General features: G+C 44.9%; 1 protein-coding gene across 7 annotated transcripts in view; it reads right to left on the reverse strand.

Moving 5' to 3' along the window:
* The window catches only part of ATXN1 (ataxin 1), a 401,941-nt gene that overhangs the window by 324,534 nt on the left and 56,229 nt on the right, over window positions 1-21,178 (reverse strand). Inside the window, exon 1 of one of the 7 annotated variants that reach the window (XM_045085055.1) lies at window positions 19,059-19,659. The exons of the other annotated variants lie outside the window; for them this stretch is intronic. The gene's annotated coding sequence lies outside the window, so the exon portion shown is untranslated. Of the gene's footprint in view, window positions 1-19,058; window positions 19,660-21,178 lie in introns of those variants that run through there. 7 annotated transcript variants of the gene reach the window in all.

Here is a 21,178-nt window from a genome sequence, read left to right on the forward strand (position 1 = left end):
CGCCCTGGGTAACAAACCACTCCCCGTACACCGGGCTTCAGCATCTTCCCTCCTCTGCGACGGTCATGTCGGGAAGAGCCTTGATAAAACGCGGGCATCGCAGGTGAAGAACAACGGACTCTTGACATCTTCTGGGTCTGCAGCTCATTCTCCTTTAGAACTGCCCCCCCCCAACCTGTCAATATCCGTACTGGGATGCATTGAGCACCGGGTCCAAGCCCGTAGACACTCCCTTCTCCGTTGGGCTCTCCGCTCTCTTGTCTATCACATGCACGCGCGATCAGAGAACGTTATGTAATCCTCTATTTGAGGATTTCCCATTCAACAACATAAAGAACATTTCTAGAAGGAAAAAGAAGGGAAGATGTGAGCATGACATTTCATGTCTTTTACCAGGACGCTGAACTTGCCCACACACTGCTTGGGAGAAACTAGGGACAGACAACGAGGGAAGTTTTGGGGGTTTTTCTCCTCCCCCCAAGAAAATCTGTAGGGGGTCAGCACCTCAAACCTGCCGCAGAGAAATGGGAAATCACGGATCATGAGAAATGGGTCAGAGCCTCTCCATTTACTGTGCAGTAACAGCATAAGCAACAACCTTCCAAAGAGTGTTTTATAGTATTTTTCATGGCAAGGCTGTCACTCTTGGGTCCACTAACCTCCCTTTGCTACTTCTATTCATACGCTTTATACCTATTTATTTGTTGAGTTATATATTTTAGCAGAACTTGGAATGATAGTTATTCTTAAAAGCCTGCCAATGTGGGTCAGGAGGAACCTCAGAAACCTGGCTCACGGTGGTTCTGGCCTCAGGAGCCTCGACAGCCAAAACCAACCAGAAAGCTGATGAGATCCAGGTTTCCAGAACACTAGCGGAGAGGCATCCTTCCTTCTGCTTTCTTCCATCGAGCTTTTGCAAAAGAAAAAAAAGTTACTTGCCAAAGAGGGCTGCCTTTGTCATGCGACCAACCACTTCCTTGAGTGTTCAGAGTGGAAGTCTAGAAGTCCCCGAGTGGGGGTCCAGCGGCAGGCAGGATGCCGCTTTCTTCGCCGGGGACTGAGACAAGGTGTGAGACAGGCGTGGTGCCCCACGGATGCAGCCGACACAGCTGCCTTCTGAATTCACCGCCCTGAGCTTCTCCACTGACAGCCTTCCAAAACTAATTGTGACTGTAAGGAAAAAGAGGGCGGTTTCTCGGCTTCGTTGCCTGTAAGGTTGTTTCAACTTTCCCCTTTGCTAACTGTCCCGCAGGGTCTTCCAACACGGAGCCCTCCCTTGCTAATCATAAGGCAGATGTGTTCAGAAGAACTCTTTCCCACTCCTCATCAGAGAGATGACATCACCCTGCGTCCCGTCCTCTGAATTTTGGCGATGACCATCCATGGGTCCGGGGCCGACCGGATCGTGTTTATGACCGGCAGACTCTTGGGTTGAGGCTTGGGACAAACAAACCTTTCACATGAGTCCTTAAAAACAGACAGTGTTCTGTTGGAGTTTTTGAACCCCATTCTAGTACAAACATGCTTGGCATCGAGTGCCAGAGAATTTTCCTCTTGGCAAACGGCTCTGCTGCCACCATGGGTATCAGCACTCTGGATCCCTACAGGCTTCTCTCTTCCCCTGCCCCTCGTCCCCTTTTCCACTGAGCCCAAGCTGCAGGGGTGCAGGCCAGGGTCTGGGTGGCAGGGAGCGGTCAGAGCCTCCAGCAGGGGCCCAGCTCACGCCATGGTTCTCCCAGCCCCTCCCTGGTCTGGCATGATGACAGATGGCCACCGTGTTCCGCGTCTGTCTGTTACTCTGAGGCAGCCCACAGGGCCAACAAAGCCAGCCCATGACTGATCACATGAAGACACAGGGACATCCAGAGGTCCCTCTCGACCGCAGGGACCTTTTGCCCTCTTATCCCCAATGTCTTTGAAGGAGAGATTATAGAGAGGAATAACCTTTCTCAGCTCTCCTCTCCAGGCCTTTGGAAAGATCTTCAATTATCTGACCACGGACAAGCAGCAGGCCTTGGAAAGGATCAAATCCATACCTCCTCTCCCATTTGAAAGTGTTCTTCTGTGGATCCCTGATTCCTTATTAGAATGCTTCCTGCTGACTAAGGATGATTTTTCCCCCCCTCGGGATTGACTGGAATGTAAGAGTTGGAAAAGGTCTTGAAAATCATTTGATTTAGAGGTCCCACGAACTGAAAACGCCTACTCGCTACTACAACACAACGTTTCCTGGGCCTCAACCTCGCTCCCCACCCCAAGCTCTCAGGTTATTTGGAAGAGGCCTGGTGGGGGACCTAGAGCAACTCCAACGGGTTCTGAAGATACAACTGAAAACCACTGATATAATCCAACTTCCTCATTTTCCCTGAGGCCCAGAGAATTTAGGTTACTTGCCAAAGGCCACACAATAGTTAATGACAAGCCTGACTTCCCGTAGTTTCTGGTGTCGCCTGACCACTGACATTCTTTACCTGCATTTCCTATGTAGGAAAGATAATGTCTTCTTATGGCTATCCAATTCAATTTCTTTGAACTTGTGGCATAACCTATACATTTATGGTCTTACATGCAAGTGTCCCCCCCCTTCTTAAATTACGAGTGTTTTAGAGTCTTCATTAATTCACCTTCATATTCTAGAAGTGACACAGGCCTCATGGAAAACAAACGAGAAGCACACTGAATGACATCTGCTGTAGGGTCTTGCCCAGGTGGCGCAGTCGGTTAAGTATCTGCCTTCGGCTCAGGTCATGATCCCAGGGTCCTGAGATCGAGCCCCACATCGGGCTCCCTGCTCAGTGGCGAATCTGCTTCTCCCTCTCCCTCTGCCCCTCCCCACCCCAGCTCATGCTCTCTGGCTCTCTCTCTCTCTGTAAAATAAATAAAATCTTAAAAAAAAAAAAAAGGAATATTCTATAGGAAAAACAAGGAAATGGTCAATGAACCAGTATTTGTTAACCTCTCCAAATACCATGCACATACACATACACAAATACACAACTAGCCTTCTACTTCTGGCTCCAGGAATCACTTATTACCTGGGAAAGGACTTTAGTGCTTTCACTGTTTATGTCCATGAATGTGTAAGTACACTATAAATTTTGTTCACTGTCGTATGCCATTTTGATGACTAGTGTCACTGTACAATAACCTGTAATAAATGCTGATAGTAAAAGAATTAAAGCGGAGATGCCTGGGTGGCTCAGTGGGTTAAGCTTCTGCCTTTGGCTCCAGTCATGATCTCAGGGTCCTGGGATCAAGTCCCACATCAGGCTCCCAGCTCAGCAGGGAGTCTGCTTCTCCTCTGCCTTTCCCCCTGCTCGTGATTTCTCTCTCTCTTTCTCTCTCTGGCAAATAAATAAAATCTTTAAAAAAAAAAAAAAGGGAGGAATAAAACTGCATTTGGCCAAGCTATCATATAACGAAGTCTTCTGCTGAAGAACAGTGGCCTTTCCATCCTACCAGCCCCCAGCCCCCAGCCCGGTTATTCAGAATGAGTGGGTACTAAGCACTGGGTTTCCCCTTTTCTGGTGAGGAACAAGTGAGTGAGTAAGTAGTAAGAGCACCATAGGTAGTTCCCCCACCCACAGACCCGTTTGAAAGAAATGCACAATATTGCTGCACCCACACCACACACAAAAAGCCACCACTTTTAAAGTTAACTTCTTATATAAAATCTAGCAGTACTCCCTGTGAGAAGCTGAAGAAGAAAATACTGCTTTTTGTTCACTGTAAGGTGTATCAAGAGGTTCTACTGAGTTAAACCATTGTGTAATTCATAGGGTTAACATAAAATGTTTACAGGTGATTAAAAAAAAAAAGGTTGGAATTTCCATCAAAATAAATCAGGAGACAGAGGGACAAGTCATTGTTCAACCTTTAAACTGTTAAAAGCTGAAACATTCTCTAAGGATTTTTAAGCCCTTAAACAGAAAGATAACAAGGTAAAGATTATCTTCTTTTTCAATAAATTCTTTTAAGAACAGAAAGCATTGACTTTAGCTCTACCTATTTGTTATCTCAGTTCTATCTACGAACCCTTAAAACTGGAGTGCTTCCAGAACAAATACATTCATAAGTAATGGATTATTAATATAATGTTATTTATCTCTGAGAATTAAAAGATAGCATAATACAGAACTTCCTTCACTGAATTTTTTTTAGCTTTGAAACCTTGTCCATACATGCCTGTGAATTCCCCAAATTGCAAATTAAAAAAAAAAAATACTCAAAATATGACTTCTAGCTTCTTGACTACTAACAGGCAGTGATTGAATTTCAGTACCTTAATTCATTGCACATCATATTCATCTAACGTCTAGCATCTAATAATAACTGAATTATTATTCAGTAATAATTTGTTATGCAGAGTATATATAATCATCCCCAGATATGTAACAGAGTCTACAACTTAAAAACCCTACCAGGAGCACTTGGATGGGTCAGCTGATTACGAGTCTGACTCTTGATCTCAGCTCAGGTCTCGATCTCAGGGTCGGGAGTTCAAGCCCCGCACTGGGCTCCACACTAGGCAAGGAGCCTACTTAGAAAAGATACATAAAATTTAAAAAAAAATAAAATAAAAACTATATCAGACTCTGAAATGCGTGATCTAGCTTGTGAAATTCTAACCTTATGCTTTTCTGAAGTAGTATGTCCGGGGGGCATGAAAAACAGAGGCTATTCAAATCTGGTAACACACCATGTTAGTGAATTATCTTAACAGTAACTGCCCTAATTAAGACCAGTAAGAAAGGCATCCATCCAATACTCCAACAGACAGCCAACTTTTCTGGTTGAATAATTATTCACCTCATAGGGGTCTACCTCAAAGGCATGCGACCTACGGGTTTAGGAACATGATGCCGAAAAGAGATGTTTAGATAAAACAGATTACTTGGGACAAGTGGACTTATCTGAAATAACGACCCTTGACCACTAGACCCACTCAATTTTACATTCTAGGATAGAAACAGAAGAGATTCAATAATATATTCCTACGTGGAGCCAATATTTCCATCAATTAACAAGCAGGAAACCTTATAAGCATTTCAAGGCAAGAGTTCTTTTTTTTTAATCCTACAAATACAAGTACAGCCTCTCCAGATTTTTTTTTAAACATAATTTATTTAAAGATGTAAACGAAGTCAACCAAATAAACAACAAATATTTACTAAGAACCTTCTATGTGGCGAAGATTATGTTTCTGAGTCCCAAGTACTTGCTGGATATTTACAAAATTATTTAACTTTATAACGTATTTCAATAAATAATGCAGCCTTCCAAAATGTGCACGGGGCTGTAATTCCATCTAGTTTCTACAATGACACTATAAACCTTGGATGGAATTACAATCTTAATGGGAACAATCAGGGTGTGCTACTCTACATGCTCGGGGAGTCTATGATGAACTCAGTTTCTAAAATAATAACCACCAAGCCCATGGCATATAATTACCACCAGGAAGCCAAACTGTCTGCTGGCTACTATTTGAAAGCACCAGTCACCTCACTATGGCAAAATCTATATGATGTATCTGAAAAACTTCTTCTTCTCCAAAAGATAAACCTTTTAAACTTCTTGGATGAGAACATTTCCACGAGGGTCCCCCTGTTATATGTGTTCTAGATCAGTGATGACAAGATCTTCTAGATACTGTCAGTAAAATCTTAGAATCTCCTAATATTGCCTTCAAATGCCTAAAATGTAAACTCTAGAAAGTTCAATGTATTAGGAAACAGAGGGGAAAGAAAGCATGCTCAAGAGCTCTAGGAAATGACTGGCATTTCTTCTAATTCTTTGGGACTAGCCTGACATTTATTAACATAAACAAAGCAAAATGCCTTGTGTCTGTAAGAGAGGGAAAAAAAATAAAGATTTATCTAGAGAGATTAAACCCTGGGCTATAGAAAAATGAACTTAGAAACAGACCCAGAATTTCCCTGGGAAAACAAAAGACAATGACACTATGAATCAGCATTTTTCCTCAAGCAGCCTAGAATAAAAGAAGAAACACACACACACACACACACACACAGGATAACAAACACACTATGAGGAACAAAGACAAAGATGCTTACAAATTTAAATGAAATATTTGTATTTAAGACACACGATCTGCTTGATATTTTCATGCCTTTGCTGTAACTTTATTTGGTACTCGTGAAGTCACCAAAACTCTGTCAATCGGTATTGCCATAGCAACCAGGAGACCTCCCCACCAAAATGTCTCCGCCAGAAATCCTCACCAAACAGAATATAAGGCGTGAAGAATCTGTACTTTCCTATGCGGCCACTTCCAGCACCATCATGCTTCCATCGGCAACGGTATGTGACAGTCCCTTGAAAACCCAGCTCACTGAGGGACGCCGTGTGGATTACATGTCACTGGGTTCCTGTATCACTGACTTGAGAACTTTCTAATCACATTAGCTCTTCAGTTCATTTTCAAGCTCTGGGATTTATATATACTGTATCGTAGTGGTTCCCTAAAGTAAAAAGTATCAAGATGGGAGACAAAAAATAAATAAATGAATAAATAAAGTGACGAATTCCCTTGACAATGACATATATCATTTAGAGGCTTTACTTAAAAAGCCCTTTTTTAAAAAAAAAAAAAGATTTTATTTATTTATTTGACAGACAGAGGTCACAAGGAGGTAGAGAGGCAGGCAGAGAGAGAGAGAGAGGAGGAGGAAGCAGGCTCCCCGCTGAGCAGAGAGCCCGATGCGGGACTCGATCCCAGGACCCTGAGACCATGAGGCAGAGGCCCAACGTACTGAGCCACCCAGGGGCCCCACAAAGCCTTTTTATTATAAAGGGATTGGGGGATGTGGGGGCTAAAACAATGTCTGTCTCTTGGGAGTCCATCACTCCCTATAACTTGAGAAATGCACGCTTGGTGCCAAGCCAATAAAGAATTCTTAAAACAGCTCTGAAGTTACAGATAGAATCAGTGGAGACACGGTTCTCAGCCCAGTACCAGAGGCAAGCAAGCTGGTACATGAACATCAAGTCAACAGCTCAAGGCTTCCCTTATCAAAGACAGGCAAAACCCCCAACTTTGGCCTTCTCTGTAAAACGCCAACCAATTTCAGAAATACCGAAACCCCAAAGGCTGAATAATTTTTCACAAGTTGTAACATCCTCTTGGATGTCCAGGCCTTTTGGACTTAATACGACAACCCCAAAATCCAAGGGTAATGGCGAAAAGAGGGAAGTCTTTGTATGTCCGCTTTCCACAAAATATTCCCGGTGACATTCAACCTGCTTTCCTCCTGCTCAGTGACAAACGGGACTATCTAAAAAGTAATGCCCTTCCAAAACTGCCAATAAACTACTTCATCAAATTTAATTTAGTATCTTGAGATTCCCACTAATGACATCCCTGACAGCCACCAGAAGCTGGTTAGACAGCTTTCTCTTTTTCCGGGGTGCTTTACTGAAAGGAAGCATGGGAACAGATGTGCTTAGTGATAAGTGTGTGTGTATGTGTGTGTGTGTGTTGGAATATACTACCTTCCCTATAGGCAGAGGGGATTTCCTGCCTGGCATATTCGAGAACAAACGGAGACAATACTTATTCTTTAGGACAGAGCTTGTGAGTCAGGCAGTGCTATAGGACTGCAATGCGTGAGGTCTGTGGAAGTCATAGGAAAGCAAGCTTAGGATCTGGGGCTGTTCTATTCCAGATGGAAAAGAGTGGAAAAGGAGATGAACTTTGTTGGCAATTAAAAAAATAATTTTGGGGGCGCCTGGGTGGCTCAGTGGGTTAAAGCCTCTGCCTTCAGCTCAGGTCATGATCCCAGGGTCCTGAGATTGAGCCCCACATCGGGCTCTCTGCTCAGCAGGGAGCCTGCTTCCTCCTCTCTCTCTGCCTGCTTCTCTCCTATTTGTGATCTCTGCCTGTCAAATAAATAAATAAAATCTATAACAAAAAAATATTTTTTTATGGGTGCCTGGGTGGCTCAGTGGGTTAAGTCTCTGCCTTCAGCTCAGGTCATGATCTCAGGGTCCTGGGATTGAGCTCCGCATCGGGCTCTCTGCTTAGCGGGGAGCCTGCTTCCTCCTCTCTCTCTGCCTGCCTCTCTGCCTACTTGTGATCTCTCTCTGTCAAATAAATAAATAAAATCTTTAAAAAATAATAATTTTGTACAAATTCCTCATCTGTTTCCTCGTTTGGAGTTTTTAACCACTCCAGGAGAGCGAGATGGAACAAAAAAAAATTGGTACTATTCTGCGTTCCTAAGAGAACATGGAAGGACCCAGTTGTTTCCTTTAAAAGCATCATTTGTGCTCCAGCTGAATAATCTCTAGGAGAAAGAGGGTGATACCGATAAGCTTGCCCATGATCTACACTACTCCCCTCTACCAGCAACTTGACTTTGTGCAGCAGAGACAGACCATACTGCTCTACCTCCTCCTGGAAACCAGATACATGAAGGACCATTTATTTATTCCCATTACCAAAGAGATTAGCTCCAAAGTTCTCTGGAACACTTTACAGCTTTCCAGAAGCTCCTCATTCTTCACAGGTAATTAACCTCTTGATGGGCTTAGAGCAGCCAACAGTGTTAGAAGCCACAACACACTGATGCTAAGTTATAAACCAGGGGAGAGGATAATTGGAAAATAGATTTCCAGGCTCACTGGAAAATGTATTTCCCTTTATTGAAATAAGTACACTCAACTTTTCAGGAACATGTGAATCACAACATTGCAGCGTTGGCAGGGACCTGAGAAAATCCTTCTCTTTCAACTCCTTTTCCGAATAATGAGAAAATGGAGGTAGAGAGAGAGTGACTTGTCCAGACAGACTGAACTCAACAGAGATGTCGTGAGTGCCGTCTCAAGTCAGACCTGGCCACGCAGCGTGCTATCCTCTTGCCCAGCCGGTCCCCTTCGCAGATGGTGCAATTCAAGCACCCCGTGCCCCCTGCCCTTGGGTCCCCCGATTACATGTCAGGAAACATGTAGGCAATAGTGACTAAGCTCTGAAAATTGAGAATGAGACTAAAGAATAACAGGCGATAAGAAAGGAGGTAAAAAAAAAAAAAAAAGACTCAAACTGCAACCGACTTTAGCATTTGCAAACACTACCTGTGCCTTTCATTCCCCTTGAATGAGTGTTGACATAATGTCATGTGAGCTTCATGCTTTTGGGGGTGATGGGTGGGGTTGGGATGCCTGGGCAGAAATTCCCTGGAGGGGTCCCAGGTCCCAAATTGTTATGAACTCTTTTCATCACGGCCATCCTCAGGCAGAGTGGCCAAGCTCCCCGATAGCAGGAATCTCATCTGTGTTGTTCTTCATTTGATCCCCTAAACCTAGAGAGTACAAGGCACAAAGTGGGTACTCTGTAAAATTCACTGAAAGAATGAATATAAACTCCTACGAGGCAAGAAGAGAGATGCATCCCCTGGAAGTGCCGATGTGGTGTTACCATGCACAGTCGGAGAAAATGGGGAAAAAAATTTTTAAAAGCCCTATTTAAAACTTAAAAGAATGTTAAGGGGCACCTGGGTGGCTCAGTCAGGGAAGGTCCAACTCTGGATTTCGGCTCAGGTCTGGATCTCAGGGTCTTGAGATGGAGCCCTGCATCAGGCTCCATACTCAGTGGGGCGTCTGCTTGACGATTCTTCCTCCCTCTCCCTCTGCTCCTTCCCATACTCACTCCCATTCTCTCTCTTTCTCTTTCTGTCTAAAATAAATAAATATCTTTTTTTTTTTAATGTTAAAAGATGGGAAGGGTTGTATTTATTACAAAATGAGGTATATTAAGGGGCGCCTGGGTGGCTCAGTGGGTTAAGCCTCTGCCTTCAGATCAGGTCATGATCCCAGGGTCCTGGGATCTCTCTCTGCTCAGCGGGGAGCCTGCTTCCTCTTCTCTCTCTGCCTGCCTCTCTGCCTACTTGTGATCTCTGTCTGTCAAATAAATAAATAAAATCTTTACAAAAATAAATAAATAAATAAAATAAAAAATCTTAAAAAAAATTTTTTTTTAAAAATAAGAAATAAAAAAGCAAAATGAGGTATATTAAAAGTCCAAATCTCCTCCTACGCCGTTACCTCCAGTTCTATCTATTAAGTAGGTACCACAGTTATCCCAATAGGATTCCTCCCACTAAAGCACACTGCCCAGAAAGCCTGGTAAAGGACAGCAAACAGCTACTGAGAAGGTACCTCGAACACACAGATAAAAGCCAAGCAAAGGTGGTTGCAATGATGAGCAAATGGCAGCTCTAGGTGGTGCGTGGCCGTTGTGTACTTGCTAATGAGCTCTACAGAGTTTATGGAATTGTTGGCAACCACAGACATCAACATCATTCTTTGTGCTCGAACATCTACTTCATCACAGTCACAGAGAGACTACAGGACAAAGAATTCGGACGATCACGTCAGGTTCTTGGACAGCTTGCTAGCTCTCTAAGGATACAAAGTGGAACACCGAGACAAGGGCAGCAGGGTATAATGGTATTAATAAACCTAATTATCAGCTTTGCCTGTTTTCAAGACTCAAGAAAGACAATACACCCCCACTAACACATACACATTCATACAAGCGGAAACAAATATGATGGCTTCTTTGGAAAGTTTTGATCTGGCTTTGGCCGTTGTGACTAAACGATCATCGAAACAATTTTTACAGATAAAGGCTATGGGACAAGCACTGTGTTCGGCGCGTCACACAAACCTCGTCTCATTCTTACAAAGAAATCAGGTGTTCTGCATCTTTGTTGTAGAGATGAAGAAACTGGGCCACAGGGCTAAGTATCTCAGAATGGCCGACCTGGGCTCAAAACGTCTGTCAGATGATTCCGGACCCAACGACCAGGCAGAGGTCTTTCCAGATAGGAAGGTGCCCATAGACACATCTTGATTTTCCTCACACTGGTGTGTCTGAACACTGAGTAGCAGGAAGGCATGAAGGGGAGAGCCTAGACCACGCAGCCCAAGCTCCTGTGTTCAGATTTCAGCCCCGCCACTCCCCAGCTGCATGCCCTAACCTCTCTGTATGCCTCGGGTCCTCACCTCTAAACATCGCAATCATAATAGTATCCACCGAACCAAGATCTACCTACTCACAGGGCTTTCATGAAGACTGAGTGAGCTGATAAACACACCACAGAGAACACAGTAAGCAGTCAAAAATATTACGATGTGCAAATGTCTAGTACCCTTGGAATGTTAATAAAAACACTGGATTCTGGAGTCAAGTGGCCTCCGCCATTTACACACTATATGATCTTCGCCAAGTCACTTCAACTTGGTGAGGTCCACCTGCGTCTGTCCAAATGGGATGCCAGCTGCCAGGCTTCATTCCTAGGACTGTCATAAGAATCAAATAATGGGGGTGCCCAGGTGGCTCAGTGGGTTAAGCGTCCAACTCTTGGTTTCAGCTCAGGTCATGATCTCAGGGTCGTGAGATCGAGCCCTGCATCAAGGCTCCACACTCCATGGGGAGTCTGCTTGAGGATCTGTCCCTCCCTCTGCCTTTCCCCATTCTCACGGGTTCTCTCTATTAAATAAATGTCTTTAAAAAAAAAAAAAAGAAGAAGAAGAAGAAGAAGAATCGAATAATGGACAAGTTATAGGAGAGAGTTTTAGACACTTAAGAGTGTTTTATCTGTACCACAATGTCTACAGAAATGATTATCATCCTTCAACCTCTCAAAACCAGAGAGATCATCTTTATCGCATTCACTCCTGCCTGCGAATTTCACAGGAAGCAGCAGTTCCAAAGTCTCGAACTGAGCTCCCTGTGATAACAGAACATGTCCGGTCAGCCAGGACTCAATCAGATGGAACTCTATTATCTGCCTCCTTCTGCACACCTACCGTGAGAAGGTAATTGATGTTCACCATGACCCCAGAGCACTCCAAGACTCTGGAGTACCTTCAGGGAAAGATTAAATTATATTCAGCCTAGTTTATTATAAAGTGTATTTAATTATACTCAAGTTCTTTGAAAACTGGTGACCTCGGACAAGCACAGACAGAAAGTCACAGGTTCTCCCTGCTCAACAGAAGCCTGTCCTAGCCGTCCCAGCTCCAATCAGCCTTTATCAGAGTTTACTGGAAAACACAACCCACCTTGGGGAAGGAAAAGCTGGAAATGCAGCACGCTAATTATAAAAGTCAGAAGAACCTTGCCCTGCATAATCCTTAAGGACCACTAAGGTGCAGAAATATTAATGTCAAAGTCTTGAAATCATAAAAATTTAAACTATGTAAGACTCCTAAATGTGTTGAATACGGGTTTCATTTTTCTAACAATGAATTTAAACACTCGAACAAGGGGTGCCTGGGGGGCTCAGTCTTTAAGTGTCTGCCTTCGGCTCAAGTCATGATCCCAGGGTCCTAGGATGGAGCCCTGCATCGGGCTCCCTGCTCCACGGGAAGCCTGCTTCTCCCTCTCCCCCTCCCCCTGCTTATGTTCCCTCTCTCGCTGTGTGTCTCTCTGTCAAATAAATAAATAAAATCATATTTCAGTGTGAGAAGAAAAAGGACGGGTCATATATTATTATTCTCCATTCAATATATGGCTCCCTTCCGTAGAATTCTTCCCGAGAAGGGCCTCCCACTGCTGTCTGCAAATCTTAGGTGATGTCAATCTCTGTACCTCATCAATCAGCTTGTTCTTGAGGTGAGAATGTTCTTCCTCCAGTGGAAGAACTCTTAACTCTCCTTACCTTAAACTTCCCTCCTGTTCTTAGTTCACATTTATTTGGGGCCTCGGGAACCACGTTAGTAAGTGGTTTTACTTCCCATCTGGCCCTTTGCTAGCGTCGCTCATCTTACCAGGGAGACAATGACCTGTTTCTACTGACATTTTTCCCTGTCATGCTATAAGCCAGTGGCTGTTCTTCCTAACCATGGGCCAAATCCGCTGAAGGGCCTTTAGCAGTCACGGTCCCTAAGACTACAATGGGCATGGTCCTAAAGACCTCAGGGGACTTGGTGGGCTTTCATGGGACCCAGCTAGAGCACACACTGCTTTCATGAAAAAAATATTCTGGGGATGCCTGGGTGGCACAGTCAGTTAAGCGTCTGCCTCCAGCTCAGGTTACGATCCTGGGGTCCTGGGATCGAGCCCTGTGCTGGGCTCCCTGGTCAGCAAGGAGCCTGCTTCTCCCTCTCTCTCTCTCTGCTCCTCCTGCTTATGCTCTCTCTCTCTCTCTCTCTCTCAATCTGACAAATAAAAATAAATAAATAAATAAATAAATAAATAAATAAAGTCTTAAAAAAATATTCGGAGTTCCAAAGGTCAGGTTTATATTCTTTCCAGAAAAGAATCACTGCTGCTACTTTGGGGGGAAGAATGTTACACACACACACACACACACACACACACACAGCATCATTTATCACTCTGTCTTCCTCCCCCCATTATGAGTCGGGTAAGGATTTTGGTGTACACATAAAAATGGCCAGGCCCTGCCCCCTCAGCTGGAAGGAGCTGACATGAAGCAGACGTGGCAGAGCCAACAAACTCGTGCTCTTCCGGCCGACCCCTCTGGGATGACGGAGCAGAAGGGAGCGTGCACGGGCATGGACTTTTCTCTAAGTCACAGGGATCCCAGGAGTTTCCACCCAAGTCCCCCGACAACGCCGGCCAGGCACGTGGGACAAGCCGCGTGGCACTGACATTGCTCCCGACACTCCTGGTCTACACCGAACAGGCCTCCTCGTTCTGCGTTGTTGGAGTCAACGCTGAAGTCCTCCACAGACGTCTTCTTACGGATTCATCTAGAACCGTGACTGACTGAAGCAGAGAAGGAACCCTATTTATTTTTATTATTTTATTCAGTACCCATTTGGGCCGTTACTCAATAAAAAACGTCATGCCCATTGGCAGCCCTTGCCTTCTATACACACACACACATACAGCCCATGAAACCTGGCACAGTCGTCCCCTACCGCCTTGGCCTCAGGCACCCAGAATGTGGCCGTGACTGCCTTGGACCCAGCTGGCAGATGGGGAAAGAAAGGGGTTCGAATTAAGGTACACAGTTCAGGTTAGTAATTTTTATAAGCTTGGTTATCTGGTTTCCCTTAAGTTGACAACAGATCAGGCAGAGGCCAGACATCTAGAAGAATTACAAGCTTCTGGGGCATCGTAACTGTACTGTTATCAGTAATCGTTTCAGAGAAATGACAATAAATCTCCAAGAAAAAGGATAAATTATTGTTCACTATCTTACACTCTATTTTGGAAACTTTATACCACATCTTACAATGATTTCTTCCTGAAAATGTGGAGGTGGGTTTGTTTTTTTTTCTTTCCTTCCTCTTAACAATGTCAGCAACTTGATGCCTTTCAATATACTGACTAAAATATACGATCTGAAAGCAGTTAATTCCAGGAGTACACAAAATTAAATATTTAAATCTTTACTAGGGAAACATGAGGGAACAAAAGTGACTAATCATTAAGGAACTCGAAAGAATTACAGTGTTGCATTCTTTTATGGGGAGGAATATTTGAATCAAAGAAATTTACTTTCTGATCTACTGGTCAGAGGTCATACAACCCCCTACTTTAGGTGAGCCGAGAGAGTTTTGAAATCTCTTGTCACAGGAATAGTGGGAAAAGGGTTTTCTCCCCTTCTCATGTTCAAGGGAAAGGTAGTGTTGACCCTGAAAGCTAAGAGAGGAGAAGACGGGGGGCATTTTTCATCCAATACTTTCTCAACTCTTCCTTCTCTTTTTTTTAAACTTTTTAAAAAAATATTTATTCATTTGACAGACAGAGATCACAAGTAGGCAGAGAAGCAGGCAGAGAGAGAGGGGGAAGCAGGCTCCCTGCTGAGCAGAGAGCCCGATGCGGGGCTCCAACCCAGGACGCTGAGATCATGACCTGAGTCAAAGGCAGAGGCTTTAACCCACTGAGCCACCAGGTGCCCCAACTCTTCCCTCTCTTAAACATCTTTGCTACATATAGGATACTTCTGTCAGAAGGAATTTTAAGGAAAATTCTGGCAAGACTCCCTGACTCCTCTCTAAGACACTACACAGGACACCTGAGTACCACCCACGCCACCATATTAAAGTGGAGACGCCCATTGGGGCGGGGAGGGAGACAGGACAGGGAGGCACCTACCCACACATTCTATTTTAACAGGATTTCACAGACTGCGTATGTGTGAGGTGATTTCACTTTAGATTACAAATCAGGAAAATTCCTTGGCATACTATTAACGTATTATCAAGTATGAGGGACAACATTATTCCAAGCACAAGGATGTCACCAAACTGCTGTAATCCCTGCCCCCCGCCCCAGACGTCCCTAAGACCTCTCCCGGCCTTGCGTTCCCTTCAGATCCCAGTTATTGCAAAGCTACTTAGAATATGGCTGTTTAATAGCATCTATTCCATTCTTTCCTTGTTTCTTTGCGCTTACATTTTTTAAAAAATTTTTCGTGGTCTCTGAAGAGCTAAGTCTAATTTTTTTCATTTTTAAAAATTCTTTTTTCTATGTTATTGTCCCCCTCTAGTTGTCTCCAAGTCCCCAAATTTCTCATAAAAGAGGCAAAACTCTCACTACGCTTAATCCTCGAATGTTTTCAATTTATTCACATAGATGGGGGGGAAACCACCATCTCAGCATTTTCAGGAAAAAATTATTGTAAAATGCAGTATAAAGTTTCCTAAATAGAGTGCCCATAGTGAGTAAATGACCAACCTGCCTTTCCAAAGGGACCAAACATTTCTGCCTTCTGACTTTCTAATACGCTGCTAACAAAGCCAAATGAGGATGAAACAACAAGAAAATCAGCCTTCACAACACCTAAGGACAAACAAATAATCAAGTCCTTTGAGGCGGTACTGTTCTCCCCAATCAAAAGCCACAGCACTCCTGAGCTCCAGCTGGGAGGGGGAGGAGACCCACGGGGCCCTGGGGTGCTCTGCCCAAGGATACAGAAGGTAGCCCCTTCCTGCCCACGCTGGAGACACGTGTCCCCCTCGGTGCTTTCCTATGGCTAGGAACACCAGGACAGGGTGTTTGCCCACTCCAATCATCTCTGCCCTCGGTACAGCGAGAGATAATGACATAGCGAGTAACAGGATGGGGGCGGGGGGGTGGCAACCACGTCCACTCGGAATGATTACCTTCTCACCTGCAGTGCAAACAGACTATGTTCCTTATTTATTTGAACAACACCTGGAAACTTCAAATCTAAACACATCACTTAGTCATTCATGATTTGCACTGAAGAAGGGCTGCACTGGTCTATCTCTTGAGTAACCCGGGAAGGACATGGGAACAAGAATGTGTCTGAGCAGCCCACGGGCCCCACCCCTCCCCACCTCTCCCACTCTGCCCCCCAAGACCTAGGGGGTGATGCTTCCGGCTCCAGGTCTACAGCCGCACTGAACACAATGCTGAGCTTTTCTTAAACAAATAAACCTTTGTCCAAAGAGGATTAAAACTTCTAGATAGCTCAGGCACACTGATAATCATTAAAGTCTGAGTGGTCTAAGTACTTACACTTTCCATGCTGTATGCTAATGTGATTTCATTGAGGAAGGTTTTTTGTCGGTTTGTTTTTTTTTTAAGATTTTATTTATTTATTTATCAGGAAAGAGAGTACAAGCAGGGGGAACGGCAGGCAGAGAGGGAGAAGCAGGTTCCCCACTGAGCAGGGAGCCTGATGTGGGGATGCTCAATCCTGGGACCCCGGGATCACAACCTGAGCCGGGATCACAACCTGAGCCTAAGGCAGAGGCTTAACCCACTGAGCCACCCAGGTGCTCTGAGTCAAGTTTTGTTATTGTTGTTGTTCTTCTTGAAAGATGAGAACAATGACATTGAAATCACACATTTTCAAAACCAAGCCACTTAAAAAATAATCCCAGTAAGAGAAAAAGATCCTAACTGAAGCTAGAAAGCTATGCCCAAAGAAGAAAAAAACACGGAGCTAGGAGTCTCTGGACAGCTGTGTTTTCAGCCTCAGCCCTCATACAAATGAGCCATGTGTTTGTCCCTTAACCTCACCACACCTCAGATTTCTCCCCTGTAAAATTAGAACATTTGGTTAGACTAAAGACTCTTTCATCAGCTCTAAAATTCTGATTTTATGATTGTCCTTCCAATTCAATAAAATGAAATACAATGTTCAATACTGCTCTCTTTTTCAACTAAGCAAATTTTTTTGAAGGCAGAAGAGCTCAACCACGCCAAGAAAATATAACCAAGAGAGGGGAAAAAAAATTGTTTTTAATTTCACTTGTGCAACACAAGGTCTGTCCAGAAATTAATACCTGATCTTTACTTCCACGAAAAAAAAAAAAAATCCCCTTGTTTTTGTTTTCTTTTGTGCAATGTTCAGTTCACCGCTAGACAAGAAATATTATTTGTCTGTGGAAGTTCATCTGTATTTGCTGATCTGTTGTGTTCAAGGGTTCAGCAGCTCGGGGAAAGAAAGCAACTTTTCTATTTTTCCCCGTTATACTGCATTTATTTTTTTAAAAGATTTTGTTTATTTATTTGACACAGAGAGAGAGAGATCCTAAGTAGGCAGAGAGGCAGGCGGGGGGGGGGGGTGGTGTAGGGGGGGGGAAGCAGGCTCCCCGCTGAGCAGAGAGCCTGATGTGGGGCTCGATCCCAGGACCCAGGACCCTGAAATCATGACCTGAGCCGAAGGCAGAGGCTTTAACCCACTGAGCCACCCAGGTGCCCCTATTTTATTTATTTGACAGAGATCACAAGTAGGCAGAGAGGTAGGCAGAGAGAAAGGAGGAAGCAGGCTCCCCACGGAGCAAAGACCCCAATGTGGGGCTCAATCCCAGGACCCTGAGATCATGACCCGAGCCAAAGGCAGAGGCTTACCCCCCTGAGCCACCCAGGCCCCCCTATACTGCATTTAAAAGAGCAACAAAAACGGCCCCGAAATATATAAGCAAAAATCTTGCTGTGGTCCCGACTGAAACAGCACAAAGTGCAGGCTCCTCTCAGAATCTGTGACCTCACCACCCAACGTTTTACAAACTGAGTAACTACTTCCCCGTCCGTTACTACTCAAATGACAAAAGTGAAAATAAAAGGGCACAGCAGAGCCCTGTAGGTGAGGAGTGAGTGAGGGTGCAAAAGCCCCACAGGCAGATCTCCCTGAATCCAGAGGCACATTGTGAGTGGGCTTCGGGGAGCGCCGACCCCTTGGTTTACTGGTGGTTTCACCCCTTTGCCTCCTCACCGTGGAGCCCGGAGACCCACAAACGTGGGTGGTTGTAAAGAGGGCTCTCAAGCAGGATGTGACTTCCAGGGAGGGAGCCCAGCCAGACCACACGGTGCCGAGCCAGCACGACAGATACTAAAAGGTGATAAGGAGCAAAAAGAGACGCTTATTTCCTTAATGGGAGCCCTCACCAACTTCCTTAGACTTCCCCAAGTGAAATGTCAGACTCACAAGATTCTGAAGAAGAATCAACGCTTTCGCCCTCTTGGAAGAGAAACATACTCAAAGTTCAGGACTTGACCACATAGACTTGGTTCATCAGCATTTAAAAAAAAAAAAAAAAAAAAAGCAAGTTTCCCCGGGTAGGAAGCAACACGGTCCAGAGTTTAAAAAAATAAAATTCTTCATCTGCTCAGGATGAAACACTACTCAAAATAAACGGAATGACACCGAAAATGATCTGTTTGCTGAATGAAAAGAAATGCTATTCTAAGTGCCTCTCCCCACCCCCACCGCTGCCGCCCCGGAAAAAAAGGCGATTATGAAGCAAGGGGAGCTTCCTCTGTCTTCTTCAATTACAGTTTTAAGGAAAACGCATGTGCCAGGCGGTTCGTGCGTCCCAGCTTCCCTATGGACCAATTCCGGGGTCTTCTGAGACTTTCCCGGGGCTGCCCCTTCCTGCCAGCCTCACTGGTTAGGTTGGGCAGGCTCTTTGAAGTCAGGTGCTCAGTCCTGGAAAAGAAGGAGCTCCCAGTTTCTGCTGGGTGCACGTCTCACTGGGTTCTGGACTCTCTCCCTCCCCCACTCCCTCCCCTACCCCAGGGCCATTCCAAGCTGATCACGGAGGGCCGGAGGGGAGGGCCGGGCCAAGTTTAACCTTACCGGGAAATCGGGTTGTCTGAGGCAGAGTGGGAGTCCCAAGATAAGGGCTGAACCGTGGCCATTTGCAAAGCCGCACAAGGCTACTCCTGTTCCTTTTACTGTTGTGGTTGCCATGGCTGAGCCCAACAATATACCCCAGCACCCCGGTCCTCCTCCTCCTCTGGCTTCCTAACCGCCTCCCACAGACGGCCCGGGCCAGCAGGAGGAGGAGGTGAGTGCTGCCGGCCTGGAGGGGCTGCAGGGGAGATCTAACGGGCAGATCAGCCCTGAAGGTGTGAAGTGGGAAAAGCAGACATTCTGTTCTTAAGGGACAGGCTCTGCTTTCCCTAGGTTTTCACCCAATTTTCCAAAGTGGGAAAGAGCTCTGAAGAAGGAAAAGCAACAGTCTAAAACCCCAACCTGAGAAAACAACAATCACCTTTCAACTTTGGTTTTACTACAATCAGCAAAACAAAAGGGGGGTTGCGGGGAGGCAGGAAGATCCTGGGTAGAGTCATATCTGAACACAGGCAAGACAGCCCAGAATGTTGGCTGCATCGAGGTCACGAGTAATAAACAACAATGTTGTGATTTTCTTCTTTAAAACAAATTCCTCAGGATCCCTGAGTCCTGGGATCAAGCCCAGCATCAGGGCTCTCTGCTCAGCAGGGAGTCTGCTTCCCTCTCTCTCTCTGCCTGCCTCTCTGCCTACTTGTAACCTGTCAGTCAAATAAATAAATAAAATCTTTAAAACAAATTCCTGGGGCCACCTGGGTGGCTCAGTGGGTTAAAGCCTCTGCCTTCTGCTCAGGTCATGATCTCAGGGTCCTGGGATGGAGCCCCACGTCGGGCTCTCTGCTCAGCAGGGAGCCTGCTTCCTCCTCTCTCTCTGCCTGCCTCTCTGCCTCCTTGTGATCTCTGTCTGTCAAATAAATAAATAAAAATCTTTTAAAAAATTAAAAAAATAAAACAAATTCCTGTTTGAAAACAGCATTTTAAAAAATCCAGACATAGAAACCACACAAAGAAGGAGGGAGAGAGAGAGAGAAAGATTATCCTAAAAATAAACCACCGATAAATTTTTTATAACACATTTTGAAACTAAAGACAGACCAGCCCAGGGCACTGGTCTCAGGCAGTGGAGCACCTGAACTCTGGACCCAGCTCCGCCACCATCCAGCGACACAAGCCACTGTCCCTCTGAGCTATCCATCTCTTAATCTGAAAAAGGGGGTAACGGAAGGAACTGTGCTTAACTTCCCTTACAGCTCTGAAATTCACATATCACCTCCCTGAACACGGCTGCAGGTCTGCACAAAACCATATGGATAAGCGGAAAGACGTCGGAGACCACCGTGTTCATTAGAACAGCAGTAATGCTGGGCTGTGGAGTTAGGGGTGACCCTTCCCCACTTCCCAAGATGCCTCGTTTGGGAAACTTGCCCCTAAAATAAAAAAAACTACCGCTGTAGGATAGCCGTGACCTACATGACTGTGAACGGACTTCATGTCACGGAACCCCACATTGAAAATGCTTAATGGGCAAGTTTTATGCTGGGCATTTCAGGCACAGTAAAAATAATAAAATCTACATAAAAGAGGGGAAATGATGATGGGACCCACGCTGCAGGAGGGCTCTGGAAGCAGGCACCGCATTAAAAATAAAAAAAAATTTTTTTTAATTTTTTTTTTTTTTTTTTTAAACATGGTGTTTAGCTTTCGTTTCCTATCTATTTTAATTTGGTCTCCGGGGTCTGCTGAGAACAGTTTCCACTAGCACCCAGGCAGGAGAGAAATGGCTCATTTGCTGTTTCGCAGAGGCGTTCCTTCCCTGTCTTTGCTGCCCTGTCCCCTTCCCCACAAAAGCTGTCATTCGACAAATCACTCCTAAGAGCTCCGTGCGAGGCACTCCCTCGAAGAATCTGCCCAGATCAAAATCTCAAGTGCCTGCTTGCCGAGGGACTGCTGTAATTTGAGGTGTTGCTTCCTTTTAAAGAATAAAAAGCAGATGCTCAAAGCTGATGAAAGTCAATGTTCTTTCAACACGTCTCTTTCTCCCGCACTTGAAACTCTTACCAGCGAGAAGTGCTTCTCACACTCAGTCGGGTCATTTCTGCACTTTTTACTTTTGCTTTGAAGGC

The sequence above is a fragment of the Mustela putorius genome, unplaced genomic scaffold (genome assembly GCF_011764305.1).
Source record: "Mustela putorius furo isolate JIRA1106 unplaced genomic scaffold, ASM1176430v1.1 tig00000831_pilon_pilon_pilon, whole genome shotgun sequence".
NCBI lineage: Eukaryota > Metazoa > Chordata > Mammalia > Carnivora > Mustelidae > Mustela > Mustela putorius.